The 13,579-nt window shown below is 47.2% G+C and overlaps 1 non-coding gene and 1 pseudogene across 1 annotated transcript; both read left to right on the top strand.

Moving 5' to 3' along the window:
* The first annotated feature begins 1,007 nt into the window (after window positions 1–1,007).
* LOC100593049 overlaps window positions 1,008–13,579 on the top strand; it is a 33,208-nt pseudogene continuing 20,636 nt past the window's right edge.
* Window positions 10,339–10,445, top strand: LOC115831328. The gene has a single exon (XR_004026848.1). It is a non-coding gene; the product is annotated as a U6 spliceosomal RNA (small nuclear RNA).

Genomic DNA, 13,579 nt, shown 5'->3' with positions numbered 1-13,579 from the left:
TAAGCAATTCATTTACACCCACCCACAGTCATATAGCATTAAACAGAAAGCAACCTTTGGAGTCTGGGGACTGTATTCAAGGTGCTCTGTAAACATCCATTATATTCTGCTCTTATTCCTTTGCTGCCATTGAAGGTTGAAGTCACATCAGTTACTTAGCAGTCTGAGAACGTGTTCAGAAATGAGCAGAGACATTCATCAAGAGAAGCACATTTGACAGGGTGAGCTGGAGTCCATCAGACCTCACAACCAAGGGCTGACAGGAGCTGAGCCCAAAGACCGGCCTCTCCAGAACCATCTTTCCACCAAGGGAGAGGCTGGGAGGCAGCGTGGATTTGTCACACAAGTGCATTGTATTTTCTGGCCTTAAAGGAAGAAGCCAGCTGGGCGCGGTGGCTCATGCCTGTAATCCCAGCACTTTGGGAGGCCAAGGCAGGCAGATCACCTGAAGCCAGGAGTTCGAGGCCAGCCTGGCTAACATGGTGAAACCCTGTCTTTACTAAAAACAAAAGTTAGCTGGGCGTGGTAGCAGGTGCCTGTAATCCCAGCTACTCGGAGGCTGAGGCACAAAAATCGCTTGAACCCAGGAGATGGAGGTTGCAGTGAGCCGAGATTGTGCCACTGCACTCCAGCCTGGGAGACAGAACAAGACTCTGTCTCAAAAAAAAAAAAAAAAACAAAGGGAAGAAGCTGGGGTTAATTTCTGGGCTGGAGCAAGTAGATGCATGGCAGGCGCGGACTGGGCCAGTCGAGGATACCCCTCGCCAAAGGTCAGGCAGCCCCCTGGCTCTTCCATCCTCTTTGTCAGAAAGAGTATTTTTTGTGATCTTCTAGAATTTTAGATGTGTTCTGCAGAAGGCTCTTCCCGAAGGAGAGGACTTTGAAACAAAATCTGTCCACGGTCTCCGAAGGGGATATTAGAACATGGTGTTCTAATAACAGTCCTTGGCTGCAGCCCGAGAGCTGTCAGGCTTCCTCCTGGGGGTCAGGGTGCAGTTGGCGGGAAGATGAAGCAGGCTTGGAACGGGAATGCTTTCTACAGGCATCCTGGGAACGTGCTCTCAGCAGGCCACCCCGGGCACTGGGGACGCATGGAACCGCTGCTTTTCTGGGTTAAGTTTCCTTTTTCTACAGGTGAGTCCCAAGAAGACCACCGAGACTGTCAGAATCCCACAGACTTTTTCTCCAAGGGATATTCAGTCCCAAATGAATAGAAACTTCCCATGTTCCCACAGAAGGCTTTTTTTTCTTTTCTTTTTTTTTTTAATTCTTAGATTTTATTTTGTAGAGACAGGGTCTTGCTATGTTGCCCAGGCTGGTCTTGAACTCCTAGTCTCAAGATGTCCTCCCACTTTGGCCTCCCAAAGTGCTAGGATTACAGGCATGAGCCACCACACCTGGCCCATAGAAACCTTTGTAGTTAGCAGGTGGAAGGGAACAGGCTTAATTCTTTCCAAATAAACCCAAGTGTTCCAACTAATTTGTTTTAAAAAGCATCCTTTAATATGCCCAACCTTTACTTCTTTAAAATACTGCTATAATGTTGTTTTTCCTTAAGGTTTATAAACACAGCATTCAAGAAGTTTCTTTTCCTTGTAGGATTTTGTCTACAATAAAGAGCATGCTGCTCGGGGTGATCATGTGGTTCACACTGCCTGGTCAGCCAGATGTGGGGCAAATTAAAAGAGAGATGATACTTTTTAGATTAAAAATTGGCCAGGTGCAGTGGCTCACACCTGTAATCCCAGTACTTTGGGAGGCCAAGGTGAGTGAATCACAAGGTCAGGAGTTCGAGACCAGCCTGGCCAGTATGGTGAAACCCTGTTTCTACTAAAAATACGAAAATTAGCCGGGCGTGGTGGCGTGCATTTGTAGTCCCAGCTACTCGGAAGGCTGAGGCAGAAGAATTGCTTGAATCTGGGGGGCAGAGGTTGCAGTGAGCTGAGATCACACCACTGCACACCAGCCTGGGCAACAGAGCAAGACTGCATCTCAAAAAAAAAAAAAAAAGAATGAAAGTCTTGGCTGGGCACAGTGGCTCATGCCTGTAATCCTAGCACTTTGGAAGGCTGAGGCGGGTGGATCACCCGAGATCAGGAGCTTAAGAACAGCCTGGCCAACATGGGGAAACCCCATCTCTACTAATAATACAAAAATTAGCCAGGTGTGGTGGCACATGGCTGTAATCCCAGCTACTTGGGAAGCTGAGGTAGGAGAATCGCTTGAACCCAGGAGGCGGAGGTTGCAGTGAGCCAAGATCATGCCACTGCCCTCCAGCCTGGGTGACAGAGTGAGACTCCATCTCAAAAAAAAAAAAAAAGAGTAAAAGTCTCTATTTAAAGATAGTTATGTGGGCCAGGGTGGATGTTCACACCTGTCATCCAAACGCTTTGGGAGGCATTGGGTCCAGGAGTCCAAAATCAGCCTGGGCAACAATGAGACTCTGTCTCTACCAAAAAAGAAAAAAAGAAAAAAATCAGGTGGGCACAGAGGCACATGCCTGTAGTCCCAGCTACTCAGGAGGCTGAGTGGGGAGGATCACTTGAGCCTGGGAGGTCGAGGCTGCAGTGAGCTGTAATCATGCCACTGAACTTCAGGCAACAGAGTGAGACCCTATCTCTATAAAAATACAATATAATAAAGACAGTAATGGTAAACCAACATTTTTAAAAATGCTTCATTTCAAAATACTGTGCTTTCTGAATAAAATCTAAAGAAATGGATGTTTGGCCGGGTGCGGTGGCTCATGCCTGTAATCCCAGCACTTTGGGAGGCCGAGGCAGGTGGATCACAAGGTCAGGGGATCGAGACCATCCTGGCTAACACGGTGAAACACTGTCTCTACTAAAAACACAAAAAATTAGCTGGGCGTGCTGGCAGGCGCCTGTAGTCCCAGCTACTCGGGAGGCTGAGGCAGGAGAATGGCATGAACCCGGGAGGCACAGCATGCTGTAAGCCGAGATCGTGCCACTGTACTCCAGCCTGGGCAGCAGAGCGAGACTCTGTCTCAAAAAAAAAAAAAATGAAATGGATGTTTATCCATTTGTTCAACATATATTTATGGGGCACTGCTCTGTGGAAGACACTGTTTTCAGCCTGGAGTACAGTTATGAATACACAGAAGCTGGGTGCGGTGGCTCATGCCTGGGATCCCAGCACTTTGAGAGGCCAAGGTGGGCAGATTGCTTGAGTCCAGGAGTTTGAGTCCAGCCTGGACCACGCAGTGAGACCCCATCTCTACAAAAAATTTTAGAAGTAGCCTGGTGTGGTGGATTGTGTCTGTAGTCCCAGTTATTTGGGAGGCTGAGGCAGGAGAATGGCGTGAACCCAGGAGGCTGAAGCTGCAGTCAGCTATGATGGTGCCACCGCACTCCAGCCTGGGCGACAGAGCAAGACTGAAAAAAAAAAAAAAAAAACCCAGAGAGAGGGAGAGAGAGAACAATCCCTGCCCTCCTTGAACCAAGGCTTTCACCTTCTAGTGGCAGAAAACAGGTAGGAAATAAACAAACAAGCAAACCACAGTATTAGATGGCATCAGTGCTATGGGAAAGAACAAGACAGGGAAAGGAGAGGAAGCCTGTGTGGGCATACAGGTGTGTGTGTGTGTGTGTGTGTGTGTGTGTGATGCTGAGGTGAGATGGAGGGGCTGCAATTCCGAGTAGGGGGTAGTCAGATAAGGTTTTGCTGAGGACAACATTTGAGCCCGGATAGGAGGGACACAGCTACGTGCAAATCTGGATATGAAACAGCTGGAAGGACTGCATGACAGGAGTGGACTGCGGGAGTTGGAGGTGGAGGTGGTTGGGGAAGCGGAGGGGGTGGGGAAAGCAGGATCCCGCTGGGGGAGGGGAGCACAGACAAATCCTACCAGGCCTTGTAGGTGTAGGCCATTTCCCAAAGAGGATGACTTTTCTCTGGGTAAGATGGGGTGTTCTAACACAGAAATGACACACCATCTTTTTTTTTTTTTTGAGATGGAGTTTCACTCTCAGTGCCCACCCAGGCTGGAGTGCAATGGCGTGATCTTGGCTCACCGCAACCTCTGCCTCCTGGGTTCAAGCGATTCTCCTGCCTCAGCCTTCCAAGTAGCTGTGATTACAGGCATGCACCACCATGCCCCGCTAATTTTGTATTTTTAGCAATACATGGTTTCTCCATGTTGGTCAAGCTGGTCTTGAACTCTCGACCTCAGGTGATCCGCCTGCCTTGGCTTCCCAAAGTGTTGGGATTACAGGCGTGAGCCACCGCGCCCAGCCAACGTACCATCTATTTTAGCATTAAAGGCACTGTTCTGGACCAGGCTCCGTGGCTTGCCCCTATAATCCCAACACTTTGGGAGGCTGAGGCAGGGAGATGACTTGAACCCAAGAGTTTGAGATCAGCCTGGGCAACATAGGGAGACGCTGCCTCTACAAAAATAGAAATTTAAAAAATCAGCCGGGTGTAGTGTTGTGCGCCTGTAGTCCTAGCTACTCAGGAGGCTGGGGTGGGAGGATCACTTGAGCCCGGGAGGTTGAGGCTGCAGTGAGCCGGGATCATGTTATTGCATGCTAGCCTCGGCAACAGAGCAAGACCCTGTCTTAAAAAAAAAAAAATGCTGACCGAGCGCAGTGGCTCACACCTGTAATCCCAGTACTTTGGGAGCCTGAGGCAGGTGGATCACTGGGAGCCTGAGGCAGGTGGATCACGAGGTCAGGGGATCGAGGCCATCCTGGCTAACACAGTGAAACCCCATCTGTACTAAAAACACAAAAAATTAGCTGGGCGTGGTGGCAGGCACCTGTAGTCCCAGCTACTCAGGAGGCTGAGACAAGAGAATTGCTTGAACCCGGGAGGTGGAGGTTGCAGTGAGCACCAAGATCGCGCCATTCCACTCCAGCCTGGGCGACAGAGCAAGACTCCATCTCAAAAATAAAATAAAATAAAAATTAAAAAAAGCACTGCTCTGCTCTGCTGCTGTTTTGATAATAGAGCAGGCTTGAGAGTGTAGAATCCAAAGCTGGGAGTTGAGCTAGGAGGTGTTTGCTGTAATCCAAGAAAGACCACGGCAGCCTAAATCATGTTGGTGATAAGTAGTAGAAAAAATCCGAATGAACATAGACTTGACAGGATTTAAACATAAGATGTGAAAGAAAATGAAGATTCAAGGATGATCCTACATTTTGGGCCCTGGCAATGTGGAAAAAAAAAACAAGATCTCGGGACCCTGAACTGGCTATGCCAAAGGGAAAGTTAAGCCTGGGAAATGAGTCATGCAAAAACTGCCTTCCTTTTGTCCCTGAACAGATAGCAATAGTAAGCTGTAATTTTACATGCTTACTTTATCTTATGCAAAATGTAGATTTACTGAGCATGAGATGAATGCATAATTGCCATTTCCTCTGCTCCTTCTTTTCACATGTAAAATGTAGATTCACTGAGCACTGATCAAAGCCTCACAAGAATGTAAGTGACTACTTGCCTCATTACCTATCCTCCATCCATCCACATTTTTCCTTCTTTTTTCTTTTAGAGACGGGATCTCGCTCTTGTCTCCCAGGCTGGAATGCAGTGGCGCCATCTAGGCTCACTGCAACCTCCGCCTCCCAGGTTCAAGTGATTCTCCTGCCTCAGCCTCCTGAGTAGCTGGAATTACAGGTGCTCACCACCACGCCCGGCTAATTTTTGTACTTTTAGTAGAGATGGGATTTCGAGACCAGCCTGGTCTCAAACTCCTGACCTCAGGTGATCCACCTGCCTTGGCCTCCCAAAGTGCTGGAATTACAGGCATGAGCCACCATGTCTGGCCTCTTTTTTCTTTTTTAAAAACAAAGTCTCATTATGTCACCCAGGCTGGGGCTGGAGTGCAGTGGCGCAATCATAGCTCACTGTAACCTCAAACTCCTGAGCTCAAGCCATCCTCCTGTCTCTGCCTCCCACATAGCCGAGACCACAGACACAGGCCACCATGTTCAGCTAATTTTAAAATTTTTTATAGAGACGGGATGTTGCTATGTTGCCCAGGCTGGTCTCAAATTCCTGGGCTCAAGCAATTCACCTGCCTTAGCCTCCTTAGGTGGTGGGATGTGAGGCATGAGCTACTGCATCTGGCCTGCCTCACTTTTTTTCCTTTCTTCCTTCTCCTCCTGCTCACTCCTTCCCATTTAAATATTGAAGTGCTTAAAACCTCTTTGGAAAAAGCACAGATCACAGATGCTCCTGTGGTCTGTGTTTTTTCCCAAGCATGTCCTCAACCTTGGCAAAATAAACCTCCAATTGATTGAGATCTGCTTCAGTTACTTTTTTATTTACAGCAACTATTTTAGTGAGCTCAGGCTGCCATAATAAAATATGGTGACTGGATGGTTTAAACAACACAAATTTATTTCTCACAGTTCTGGAGGCTGGGAAGTCCAAGACCAAGGTGCCAGGATAGTCTGTTTCTGGTAAGGACTCTTCCTGTTTTGCAGACAGCCACCTTCTCCCCTGTGTCCTCACATGGTGGAGGGAGAGCTCTGGTGTCTTTTCTTTTTTTATAAAGACACCAGTTCTATTGGATCAGGGCTGTATCCTTATGACTGTTTAACCTTAATCACTTCTCTACAGGCCCTATCTCCAATATGGTCAAATGAGGGGTCAGGGATTCAACATATAAATTTGGGATGGGAAACATAATTTAGTCCATAGCAGCAACTGAAAGGATGGACTTGCCATTTACTGAAATGAGAAGTCAGGTGAGAAGCGAGTTTTGAAAGAAAGAGCAAAAGGTCCATGTCGGACATGTTAGGCTTGAGATATCTGTTCATCAAGCCAGTTTGTTATAAAGTTTGGAATTAAAGGGAAGGTCTCGGCTAGAGGTATGAAATTGGGAGGCATCAGCCCATTGGTGGCCAGGATACTAGATTAGATAACCAGAAGTGGAGAGGACCCAGGGCACCCCGACAGGCAGAGTTTGGGGTGAGGAGGACAGGACAAGAGACATAAAAGGAGCAGCCAGGGACGTAGGAAGAAACCTAAGAGTATGCAGTGTCCCTGCAGCCAAATGAAGATAATTATGTAGGGAAGAGGGAGTGATCAACTATGCCAAGAGCCCCAGAGAGGTCAAGGAAGAGGACGAGGAGTTGAGTCTTGGATGTAGCCCCATGATAGCCACTGGGGATTTTTTTTTTTTTTTTGACAGAGTCTTGCTCTGTTGCCCAGGCTGGAGTGCAGTGGTATGACCTTGGCTCACTGCAGCCTCCGCCTCGTGGGTTCAAGCAATTCTCCTGCCTCAGCCTTCCAAGTAGCTGAGATTACAGGTGCCCACCACCATGCTTGGCTAATTTTTTGTATTTTTAGTAGAGGCAGGGTTTTACCATGTTGGCCATGCTGGTCTTGAACTCCTGGCCTCAGGTGATCCACCCACCTTGGCCTCCCAAAGTGCTGAGATTACAGGTGCGAGCCACCACATCCAGCCTTTTCTCTTTCTTTTCTTTTTATTTTTTATTTTTTGAGACAGAATCTTGCTCTGTCATCCACGCTGGAGTGCAGTGGCATAATCTTGGCTTACTGCCCCCACTGCCTAGATTAAAGCGATTCTCCTGCCTCCGCCTCCCGAACAGCTGGGATTATAGGCGCCTGCCACCACACCCAGCTAATTTTTGTATTTTTAGTAGAGACAGGGTTTCACTATGTTGGCCAGGCTGGTCTCAAACTCCGGACCTCAGGTGATCCACCCACCTTGGTCTCCCAAAGTGTCCCACCCATCTGAGCTCTCACCATTGTACTCTCTTCCCTGGGTTTTGTGAAGCAGGGAAACTGAATTTAGTCTTTCCCATAGGATCTTATATCATCTACATCTTGCTTCTGATACAAAACTTCAGTTATAAAATTTTCACTAAATGCCAGAAAATGTTTTCTTTTAAGGGACCTGTCTTTCATTCAGGGAAAGCATTTTCAAACTCTTCAGCAGACCAGTTGAAAGGAGCTTCCTATGTCTGACTTCAGAGGCACTCCCAGCCAGGCACAGCCCTGCCCTGGGCACAGACTCACTGCCCGTCCTCACAGAGGCCCTTTCCTTCCGCACCAAGGGCACCTGCTCTGAAGCTGACCCAGCTGATGGCTGGGGAACAGTCACAGGTGTCGTCAGTCAGCATCCAGGAAAACAGGAGTCGGAGAGGAGAAAGGGCATGTAGGAAATGGAACCAGTCACTCTATTTTCTTTGACTTGGTACCTTTTCCTCTGCCGCTACTCCCATCTTTTGTCTTTTGTGGTTTGTGATACTTTTCTCTTTGTCTCTCGGGAGGCCAAGTTGACTAAAATCATGAAATGGGGCTGGTCGCATTGGCTCACGCCTGTAATCCCAGCGCTTTGGGAGACGGAGGTGGAAGGACCGCTTGAGCCCAGGAGTTCGAAACTGCGATCATGCCATTGCACTCCAGCCAGGGTGAGAGAGCCAGGTCCTGTCTCAAAAAAAAAAAAAGAAAAAGAAAAAAATTCAATCTAGTCCAAGTCCCTTTCACATAATAGACAGGGACTTTTGGGGCCCGGGGAGGTTATCTCACTTCCTCAGTCACTGAGCCCACTCGTGGGAGAACCAGGTCTAGATCCAGGCTCCTGCCTTCACAGCTTTATCTGATGCCCCAAACCTGAATAAACTCAGCAGAGAGCTGCCGGGCTGGTTCTTGAGGGGCTCAGAGGTCACTGCATAGGTCTGGGGTCACTCCAATGCCAGGAGCGGCCTGTACCCTCAGCTCACTCAGGGGAACACTTGTGCCATTTATTTTATGTATTTATTTTTGGAGTGAGGCCTTCCTTTGGGTGGCATTTATTAGTAGCACCATTTATCCCGTGTCTACTGCATTGCATGATCTCGAGTGCTTTGCCTAGAGTTTCTCAGTTTTCACCCAAGCTCTGCAAAACTCTATCAGTTCTATCTGACACAGGAGGAAGTGTTAAGCAACAAGGTCAAGATCACACATTAGTGAGCCGGGAGGCTAAGAATGGAGCTCAGACATGTCTCATTCCAAGCCTGCGATGGTTCGATACTGATGCAGGCTCCACAAATTCACACTCTCTCAAGACTGAGTGGCCAATGCAAATGCACTCATCTCCCTGGAAGGCATGTATAACTGTGTATAACCACAGGACTTGTTTCAACCAGTCATCACAGCCTCTCCCCAGTGAGAAAACTCACTTGGAAATGCAAATTAAGATGGGAAAGTTACTTACTGAACACAGAGACAGAACAAAGGAAACCCCATATCCTTAGAGGAACCGATTATCAAAGCGATAGCCTAGTGAGACAGCAGCCTCCCCTGTGGGGCCGGCTCCCACCCCTGCCTAGCCGGTGGGAGGAGGTGTGTCAGCCTGCCCCTGCGACCGCTCTGACTCGGTGCATCTCTGGAGCCACCTGGCAAACTCTTACCCTGACTCTGTCCTTTGTGACCACATTTTCACAGCTGTGATTCAGTCTCCCTTCCCCAGTTACATTTCAGAGGAGTCACAACTCAGGGCTCATTTTGCGGTGGGTACATTTTAAGTAGTCGCTTTTTTTGTTGTTTTGACAGAGTCTTGCTCTGTCACCCAGGGTACTGTGCAATGGCGCAATCTGGACTCACTGCAACCTCCAAAGAAACCACTTCTTAATGGAATCTAGGGATGGTCCCTGCACATCTCCAGACAATAGTTAGGCAGCATTGCCTCTGGGGAAAGATTAGCTTTCTAAATCTCATTTACTGTAAATGCATTCAAGTACATGTCAAAGACTTCGGACCTTGCTTGACTGGAATCCCATAGCCAACAGGAAATCCAGTTTCTGTAGGTCTGTAGTAGCCGCTGTTTACTATTGACACCCAGAGTTTTTGTTTGTCTCTTTTGTTTGCTTTCAATGACAGCACATGCTTCTCTCACAACAAACAGCATTTAAGGGAAGACGCTGTCCTCCCAACCTTGACATCTGATCCTCAGTTACACATTGGCATTTAGTTATTTTCAATTAAAAGTGACAAACTGTATTCCAAAAAGTGATTATGTGCCTCCAGGTCCACCACAGACTTTTTTTTTTTTAGACAGAGTTTCGCTCTTGTTGCCCAGACTGGAGTGCAATGGCGCGATCTTGGCTCACTGCAACCTCCACCTCCCTAGTTCAAGCTATTCTCCTGCCTCAGGCTCCCAAGTAGCTGGGATTACAGGCATATACCACCACGCCCTGCTAATTTCGTATTTTTAGTAGAGACGGGCTTTCTCCATGTTGGTCAGGCTGGTCTCGAACTCCTGACCTTAGGTGATCTGCCCACCTCGGCCTCCCAAAGTGCTGGCATTACAGGTGTGAGCCACTGTGCCTGGCCCTACAGACATTTTTTTAGATGTTAAACTTCATGCTCACTTCAGCAACACATTTATTAAAATTGCAGTGATACAGAGATTAGCACGGCTCCTGAGCAAGGATGACACGCAATATAAAATTCAAATTGAAAAAATGTTTAAGTTAATTCCATTTCTTATCTAAGCCTTCATTCTCCCTCTCTCATCCAGCTCTTGGCCCTAAGGTCTCCGTGAACCTGGAGAGGAGGCAAATCTCAAATCCTTTTAGCTTCCTGACAGTAGATCTGACAAAGGATTTAGTATCAAATGTAATTGAACTAATGGGCAAAATTCTGGTTTTTTATTAAGTTAGGATATTAGGATCTGGAGTTGCATTATCTGATATAATAGTATGGACAAAAAGAGTCAAACTCTGTAAAATATTTGAAGAGATTTGTTCTGAACCAAATATGAGTGACCATGGCCCATCACAGTCGCGGGAGATCAAGAGAACATGCACCCAACTTGGTGGGGCTACAGCTTGGTTTCACGTTTTAGGGAGACATCACAAAACATCAATCAATACATGTAAGATGTACATTGGTTTAATCTGGAAAGGCGGGACAACTGGAATCCAGGTTTTTGAAACCTGGATTACACTTAACTGGGTAGTGTCAGAAGCATTTGAACAAGAGCAATTTCATCTTGAATACGGGCTGGTAAAATAAGGCTGAGACCTATTGGGCTGCATTCCCAGGAGGTTAGGATACTCTAAGTCACAGCATGAAATAGGAGATCAGCACAAGACACATGTCCCAAAGACTTTGCTGATAAAACAGGTTGCGGGTTAAGAAGTCAGCCAAACTCAGCCGGGTGCGGTGGCTCATGCCTGTAATCCCAGCACTTTCGGAGGCTGAGGCGGGCAGATCACAGGGTCAGGAGATCGAGACCATCCTGGCTAACATGGTGAAACCCCATCTCTACTAAAATACAGAAAATTAGCCAGGCATGGTGGTGGGCGCCTGTAGTCCCAGCCACTCAGGAGGCTGAGGCAGGAGAATGGCGTGAACCCGGGAGGCGGAATTTGCAGTGAGCAGAGATTGCGCCACTGCACTAAAAATAAAAAAAAATTAAAAAATAAAAAAAAAGAAGTCAGCCAAACTCCACCAAAACCAAGATGGCAATGAAAGTGACCTCCGCTCCTTCTCACTGCTCATTATACGCTAATTATAATACATTAGCATGCTAAAACACACTCCCATCAGCGCCATGACAGTTTACAAATGCCTGGCAACATCAGGAAGTTACCCTATATGGTCTAAAAAGGGGAGGAGTCCTCAGTTCCGGGAAATGACCACCACTTTCCCAGAAAACTCGTGAATAAGCCACCTCTTGTTTGGCGTATAATCAAGAAGTAACGGCCAGGTGTGGTGGCTCACGCCTGTAATCCCAGCACTTTGAGAGGCTGAGGCAGGAGGATCACTCGAGGTTAGGAGCTCAAGACCAGCTTGGCCAACATGACAAAACTCCGTGTCTACTAAAAATACGAAAATTAGTTGGGTGTGGTTGTGGGTGCCTGTAATCCCAGCTACTCGGGAGGCTGAGGCAGGAGAATCACTTGAACCCAGGAAGTGAAGGCTGCAGTGAGCAGAGATCATGCCACTGCACTCCAGCCTGGGAAACAGAGTGAGACTCTGTCGCAAACCCTCCCCAAAAAAGAAGTAACAATAAGCATAAGCAGTTGAGCAGCCCGTGCTGCTGCTCCGCCTGTGAAATAGCCGTTCTTTTGTTTCTTGTTTTTTGTTGTTGTTGTTGTTGTTGTTGCTGTTGTTTTGAGACAGAGTCTCGCTCTATCCCCCACACTGAAGTGCAGTGGCTCGATCTCCGCTCACTGCAACCTCCACCTCCCCGGTTCAAGCGATTCTCCTGCCTGAGCCTCCCAAGTAGCTGAGATTAAAGGCACTAGCCATCATGCCCAGCTACTTGTTGTGTTTTTCGTAAAGTCGGGGTTTTGTTATGTTAGGCAGGCTTATCTTGAACTCCTGACCTGAAGTGATCTGCCCGCCTCAGCCTCCCAAAGTGCTGGGATTATAGGCGTGAGCCTCTGCACCCGGCCTTGTTTCTTTCCTTCTCTAATACACTTGCTTTCACTTTACTCTGTGGATTCGTCTTGAGTTCTTTCTTGCACAAGATCCAAGAACCCTCTCTTAGGATCTGGATCAGATCCTTTTCTGGTAAGAATAGGGAGATTCAAAGATTTTCTGATTGGCAATTGGTTGAAAGAGTTTATCTAAAGACCTGAAATCTATAGAAGGAAGTGCCGAGGTTAAGACAAGACGGTGTGGAGACCAAGGTTCTTAATACTCACGTGAAGCCTCCAGGTAGGAGGCTTCAGAGAGAATAGATGGGAAATATTTCTTATCAGACTTAAAAATGTGCCAGACTCTTAGTTAATTTCTCCTGGATCAGGAAAAAGACCTGGAAAGGGAAAGGGATCTCTATATAATGTAGATTTTCCCAACTGACAGCTTTGCAGGGCCACTTCCAAATATATGGAAGAAATGTATTTTAGGGTAAAATTCTTCCATTTATTTCAGAGCCTGCTATCTATCACATTAGTATCATATTTCTACTAACAGTCTGTTTGGTCAGTCTTAAGCTCTCTGTTTTAATGTTCATGCTGGTTGCTGTACCTGAATTCCAAAGGGAGGAAGATAGAATGAGGCATGTCCGACCACCCATTCCCATCACGGCCTGAATTAGTGTTTCAAGTTAACTTTAGAATGCCCTTGACCAAGAGGAAGGGTCTGTTCAGCTGGTTGCGGGGGCGGGCATAGAATTTTATTTTTGGTTTACAATAGCCACTAGTACTGGTGGCTATTTAAATTAAAATTGTTGAAAATACCAAAACATTGCAAGTTCAGTCCCTTGGTTACAGTAGCCTTATTGTTATTGGAAAGGGGTTCTGATTTAGACCCTAAGAGAGGGTTCCTAGATCTTGTGCAAGAAAGAATTCGAGGTGAATCCATAGACGAAAGCGGAAGCAAGTTTATTAAGAGAGTAAAGGAGGCCAGGCATGGTGGCTCACGCTTATAATCCCAGCACTTTGGGAGGCCAAGGTGGGAGACTGAGGCAGGCGAATCGCTTGAACCTGGGAGGCAGAGGTTGCAGTGAGCCAAGACTGCGCCACCACACTCCAGCCTGGGCAACAGAGCAAAACTCCATCTCAAAAAAAAAAAAAAAAAAGAAAGTGAAGGAATAAAGAATGGCTACTCCATAGGCAGAGCACTGGCATGGGCTGCTTGATTAAGCATT

The sequence above is a fragment of the Nomascus leucogenys genome, chromosome 18 (genome assembly GCF_006542625.1).
Source record: "Nomascus leucogenys isolate Asia chromosome 18, Asia_NLE_v1, whole genome shotgun sequence".
NCBI lineage: Eukaryota > Metazoa > Chordata > Mammalia > Primates > Hylobatidae > Nomascus > Nomascus leucogenys.
This window is presented reverse-complemented; position numbering and strand designations above follow the sequence as displayed.